The following is a 7,359-nucleotide window of genomic DNA, read 5'->3' as shown; positions in this document are numbered from 1 at the left end:
ACTTCAGTCTTTAGTGGAGGGAGAGCCAGCACCAAGTAAGGTATCCTTCAAGGAAGTGGAGTAAAGAACAAAAAAGATGGCTTAGAAAAGAGAAAGCTAGGTGGCAGTGGGTGGAGTGCTAAATCTGGAGACAGGAAGACCTGAATTTGAATCCTGCCTCCATCAAAATAATTATGTGACTCTAGACAAGACCCTTAATCTTTCAAGACCCTTATCTCAGTTTATTCAACTGTAAAATGGGGATAATAATAGCAACTACCCCTCTAGGTGCTGAGGGAGCAAGTGAGATAACAGAGATAAAGCACTTCAAAAAAACTTAAACACCATATAAATACCATTTATAGTAATGGAAACTAGTGATGGTAGCAGCAGCAGCAATAGTAGCAGCAGCAGCAGCAGCAGCAGCAGTAGTAGTAGTAGTGATAGTAGTAGTAGTAGTAGTAGTAGTAGTAATAGCATTAGCATCAGTAATAGTAGTAGCAGTAGTAGTAATAAAGTCTTACAGGAGAATACTTTTATTCTTTATGGGTTATATATGAGTATATATGAGTATATATATATATGTATATATATATATATATATATATGATCCATATATATATATATATACATATATATATATATATATATATGGATTCCTAGCATTTCAAATCTAGAAAGGGAATGTGGAAAGCCAAGGCCCTGGAGATGTCAAGGATTTTGCTTCTCAAACAGTGAAGTTTGAGGGTAGATAGAGCTAGAGACTAATCCAATTTGTCATGACTTTCTATTTTGATAGTATTGAAAAAGGTCTCATGGGAGAGGATACACTTGGGAAAAACAATAAAATCAATAAAAACTACCTTGTCTTTAGCTACTGCCAATAAAGCCTTGTATAGACTTTTCCCTTTATAGAGCAGTTATCTGTGCCAATGAAATCACAGATCTGCACCAAACAATTTTTGCATAATAGACTCCTTTCTGAAAGAGTCTTTATATCTCTATATGCTCAAAAAAATAAATTATTTAGGGGGTTTTGACATATAAAAATCTGTTTCCTTTCTCATATTTTCATCAAAGATATCCTCTATATGTATATACCATAGATCATCCTCATAACCATTTTGTAGAGCTAAAGAAGAATGGAATGTAAGTCACTAGATGTCTGTTGAATCATCTGGTACTACTTGAGTCATGTTTTACTAGCCTAAACACTTCATTTTACAGATGAACAAAAGGAGAACTAAAGAGCTGAAAAGTTTTGGTCAAGGTTACATGTGGATAGCAGAATCAAATATGTAATATAGAGGAAAGAAAATTCTATAGAGTCAAAAGAAATGGGTTCAAATCCTATCCTTTATGCTTTCTATTTGTGTGATTTTAAGCAATCTAAAAATCAAAGGAATGATCTAGATGACCACTGAAGTTCCTTTTTAGGTCCATATCTATGATCCAGTGATGAAATCCCAGATTTCCTAGAGGCATGGTGCAATGATTAGAAAATTTGCCCTTTGCCAAGAGACCTGAGATTAAATCCAGTCTCAGATACTTATTATCTATGTGACTCTGGATAAATCACTTAACCTCTGCTTCAGTTTCAGATAAAATAAGGATAATAATAACACCTACTTTCTAGGGTTGTTTTGAGGACTAAATGAGATAATATTTATAAAAGTACTTAGCATAGCTCTTGGTAAATGATAATGCTTAATAAATAAAGAAGTTTCCTTCTTTTATCCCTTCCCTCTTATCTATTTTCCTGGCATAGAATGGAATTAGGAGCCTAAATAGAAATAACTAACAAGTTGACCTCCCCCTCCTTTCAGAGTGGCTCTGCCTAGAATTAAATCAACCACCTCTATATAAGCCTTCAAGAGTGAACTGGGGTATTTAGTTTGTTGGTTAGATTTTTTTTTTTTTTGCAGCTTTTTCATTTTGGTGCTGCTCTTTGTTCCAAGTAATCATTCTGGAGTAATTTGACCAAATTTGTTGAGTTTAACTTCTCTTTTTTTTTTCTTTCCAGCAACTCAGTAGGATGGAGTCTATGTAATTCTCCTCTATAGTCTTTTCAAGGTCATGCAGAGATGGTTCTTTATATATTTTTTTCAAAATGTTTATTGATAAAATAAATGCAGATTTTGTGTTTCTATGGGCTTGGGGTGGCCCATGGACAATTTGTTGAGAGAGACTACATGGGAGATTACTGGCAGTCAGCTGAATGTTGAATAAAAAAATATTTATTAAGTGCTTAGAATATACTAAGCACTAGGGATATGATTAAAAAAAAGACTAAGAGCTTAATAACAAATATAGCCTCAATTATAAGAAATGGAGGCAAATAAAGAAATGCAGAATATGTATATTCTGAGGCTCCTCTCATTTTGTTAAAGTGTGTCATCTAACACATTTGAGAACCTATTAGTTTTTCATTTAGGAAAATTCCTTTAACGAACATGTTGAATACCTCTTCTGAGGTAATGTCAGCTTTAAAATTCGTATAATAATTATAGGGTCTGACCCAGTAAAAATCACGTGTTCAACTGCATATTTATCATAGTGTAGTCTTTTGCCAGGATTACTGAGAATAGTAGGGGCATTCCCTCTGGCTTTAAAAGCTTCTCAGGCTCCAGGTGCTCACTTTCTAACTACTGAAATTTCTTTGGCAGGCTTTCTTTTTAAATCTTCATCAGTGATGTCTCTTCCAAAAACTTGAATTTCTTATTAATTTCTACATTTATTTATCTTCTGCACTTCCATCCAAGTAACTTTTCCTCCATTATAAATAATACTCCAGATTTTGCTTATTTCATCTAGTTATAGAATCTGCAGAGGTCATCTGCTAGATTTTTATTTCTTCAAAGTAAATCAATGTGTGGAACAAAACAGTAGCACCTTCATTAGACCAAGAACTGGTCCTAAAAAGTAGCCTTTTCTGTCTTACTCTGAAGAGCTTTCTGTGAGCATTACAGTAATTAGATCATAGGCTCACAAAATCTAGCATCATGATATTGGAATTCAGAAGAACAAGCAAGCTCCATGTAGCCCAACTCCCTCATTTTACAGATGAGAAAACTGAGGCCCAGGATGGTTAGATAACTTGCCCAAGGTCACACTGGCCTTCTGTATCAGAAGCAGGATTTAGATCTAGAGCTGATGCTCTTACCCCTGTTCCACACTGTACAGTTAGGCTTTGGGTCCATGCTGTGGATTTTATATGGGCTTCTGGATGTCCCTACAAAAACTGAATAATTTCCTTTTGTTCTATTATTCCTTAATTTCCATAGTCACTGACATATTTTCTTCCTTCAATAACTAAGCAATGCTTCTTGTCCCTAAGATGTGAGTTGAAAAGGAGGACTGAGCCATGGAAATGGTTTGTTACTGATATGAGAGTTGTTTCCAAGTTAGCTGCTTGTATATGGTCATATTATCCAATTGTTAGAATGAAGGTCAAATTTCAAAAATGAAATAAGCACAAAGGATAAAGTGTTTGGTAGAAGATATAACCTGCAATTATAAAAATATGTAAAAAAACAGATTTCCAACTGAATCTAATTAAATGTTATTGCATCTGGAAAAAAAGAGGAATAAAGGTGAAATTGCTGACTCTAATTAGGAGATAAAACAATTACAAGGAGATCAAAAAAGCTCAGAAAGTGCGTTAACCAGTAAATGCTTTAGCTCCTCACCAAGCAGAGAAACCTTTAGGGAACAGAAAAGTAGAAGATTATAAGTGGTGTCACCTCACAAAACAGTAAATACAATTGAAGAAATAAACACCTTTGAGACAAACTTTGTGCATGACTTAGTTAAATATAATCATTCTAAAATAATTTATAGCTGAAATATAGAACAAATAGAAAAAAAGATGGAACACATTTGCCAACATTTCTGTAGCAATGTATCTTTATCATCAGTGTCCATGAAACTACCATGTTTGAACTATAACCCCTTCTATGGCATTTAAAAAAAATAAAATTAGGAAGACCAGAATATGTACATATAGTAGACATCTGTGCTAGAGGTGATACAAGATTTCTCAAGTTAATTCTTAAAGAATGTGGAAAATAAAGGATTATTTATTATTGCTACAAAATAAAAAAGATTAAGAAAATACTAACATCTAGTGACTTACATTCCATTCTTCTTTAGCTCTACAAAATGGTTATGAGGATGATCTATGGTATATACATATAGAGGATATCTTTGATGAAAATATGAGAAAGGAAACAGATTTTATATGTCAAAACCCCCCAAATAATTTACTTTTTTTGAGCATATAGAGATATAAAAACTCTTTCAGAAAGGAGTCTATTATGCAAAAATTGTTTGGTCCAGATCTGTGATTTCATTGGCACAGATAACTGCTCTATAAAGGGAAAAGTCTATACAAGGCTTTATTGGCAGTAGCTAAAGACAAGGTAGTTTTTATTGATTTTATTGTTTTTCCCAAGTGTATCCTCTCCCATGAGACCTTTTTCAATACTATCAAAATAGAAAGTCATGACAAATTGGATTAGTCTCTAGCTCTATCTACCCTCAAACTTCACTGTTTGAGAAGCAAAATCCTTGACATCTCCAGGGCCTTGGCTTTCCACATTCCCTTTCTAGATTTGAAATGCTAGGAATCCATATACAAAGACTCATATATAACCCATAAAGAATAAAAGTATTCTCCTGTAAGACTTTACTAATACTACTGCTACTACTATTACTGATGCTAATGCTATTACTACTACTACTACTACTACTATCACTACTACTACTGCTGCTGCTGCTGCTGCTGCTACTATTGCTGCTGCTGCTACCATCACTAGTTTCCATTACTATAAATGGTATTTATATGGTGTTTAAGTTTTTTGAAGTGCTTTATCTCTGTTATCTCACTTGCTCCCTCAGCACCTAGAGGGGTAGTTGCTATTATTATCCCCATTTTACAGTTGAATAAACTGAGATAAGGGTCTTGAAAGATTAAGGGTCTTGTCTAGAGTCACATAATTATTTTGATGGAGGCAGGATTCAAATTCAGGTCTTCCTGTCTCCAGATTTAGCACTCCACCCACTGCCACCTAGCTTTCTCTTTTCTAAGCCATCTTTTTTGTTCTTTACTCCACTTCCTTGAAGGATACCTTACTTGGTGCTGGCTCTCCCTCCACTGAAGACTGAAGTCTCTCCTGCACCTTCTTACCCTGCACTACCCTTCTCTACTTTTACCCCAGACTTTCCCACTTAATGATCTACTCAGTAAACTTGAGGACTGATTTTCTTTTTCTGTCTTGAGGGCACCAGAAAACATGCCTCTTGTCTCTCATTCTTGCCACTCAAATGTCCCGGAGCTCACTTCCTTTTCAGGTCAGCAATCCATGCTTATTTAAAATATGGGGAGCGGGAAAGGGCACAGATGTGGTATGGAGGTAGTCCTTCCACAGGGTCTTCTGCTAATTTCTAAGATTTTTCTTGGTACAGACCCTAGCTCAATTCTGATTAACCCAGGAGCCTAGGACCTTCTTTTTATGTCCTTCATCCCTCCTTAAGAAACCCAGTGGCCTCCTAATCCTGGAGGCTCATAATATTGATGCTATACTAAGTGTGATGCTTGATAGGCATGGTCTGCTACAACTAAGAACTTCTAAGCCTCCCCAGGAATTGAGAGATCATTCCCATTTTATAGATGAGGGTGCTGAGGCTTAGTCTTAGTAAGTGTTAGAAGCTGGTTTTGAACTTGAGTTCTTTGGCTCCAGAACCAATATTCCTTTTATTAACTTATATTGCTACCTTTATTGCCTTAAGATACACAGTATACAAGCTAAAATATTCATGAATATTCAAAGACCCATATGAAGTCCTTTAGCATCCACAATGCCTTCCCATATTTTCAATAGACTATTTACTCCTTCATCTGGACTTCTATAGCACATATTACCATATTCTCATTTTCCCGTATCGTTAATTACCTTTTATTGATAGGTATTTTTCATGTTTACATGTTATTTCCCTAACTAGATTGTAAACTCTATGAAAGCAGCAACTATCTTGTATTTTGTATCTTCTCCAGTATATATATAAAAGTTTAGTTTTAATAGATATTTGTTAATTAATTCTTGTTGAATAATAATTAAGCACAGATGAATCTTTTTATTAAACCCCTGCTCTTCAGCTGTCAGCAAAAACATCAAATGACTTTCCAGTTCTTTGCTAGTATTAACTCATTTCAGTGGGCAGAGACTCACATGGGGTCACAGTTGCTCATGAATGTGCTGATCTGGTTTCCTTGGCAACCCCCAGTTGAGTAGAGAATGGCAGTCACACTGAAGGAGGCATATCAATTAATCCCAGGACTGATCAGATGACAGTTCTATTTTGGAGCACTTTCTTATCAATTAGAAGAAAAAGTGTCTGACATGCATAGATTTTCTTAGCAGTTTTGCCTTTGTGTTAGCTTATAAGCAACAGGGAGGAGAGCTCAAACTGATTTGCAAAAGAAAAGATCAGAAGATTTGGATGGACTGACTAAAGGTTATGGTAAAAATAGGAAATGAAAATGTTAATATTTAGAATTTCCTTCCTAAGGTGCTTTGGACATGTGAACACTTGGTATTTTTTCTTTAAAAATTATTAGTGTCACTGATTAATAATAATAACTAAAATTAAAATGTTTACTGTGCTAAATACTTTACAAATATTATTTCATTTGATCCTCTCAACAACTCTGAAAAGTAGATACTATTATTATCATTATTTTATAGATTGTCCAGGGACACACACAGCTAGTAAATGCAACTGGATATGAAATCTGGTCTTTCTGAATCCTGATCCAGCTCTCTACAATGTGTTACCTAGCTACCTTATCAATGACTATAGCAGGAGAGGAGATAGGGAATGGGTAGATAAGAAGGGGAAGTATCATAGGGTAAAGAGTTATTTTAAAGTAATGAGACAATGGAAAGACTTGGAGTTAGAAAAACTTAGGTTTCTAAGTTCTTTCTGTAAAATATTGTCTATGAGACAGGGGATAAGACCACACAAGTCTTTCATAAATTTGCAGATGGGGTACTGAGTGGAATCAGTGGAGTTACACATCCAGAGTTCCTTATAATGATAAAAATCACTTCCCCTACCACCACCATAAAAATTGGTAGGTTTTGCCTAGAATTGATGGTTCTGGAAGAGGGGGAGAGGCAAAGATTGAAGGTCAGAGAGAGGAAGAATATAATTAATGAATGACTCAGGGTTCCAGAAGAGAGTAGAGCAGATGGGATCAATCACTTATGAGAAAGGATTAGCTTTGAAAAGGAGAGCTACTACCTCATCCTCAAAGGCTACAGTGAAAGAAAGGAGGAGAAATGAATAAACCCCTATTCTGTACACATTGACTGCATT

The sequence above is a fragment of the Macrotis lagotis genome, chromosome 6 (assembly GCF_037893015.1).
Source record: "Macrotis lagotis isolate mMagLag1 chromosome 6, bilby.v1.9.chrom.fasta, whole genome shotgun sequence".
NCBI lineage: Eukaryota > Metazoa > Chordata > Mammalia > Peramelemorphia > Peramelidae > Macrotis > Macrotis lagotis.
This window is presented reverse-complemented; position numbering follows the sequence as displayed.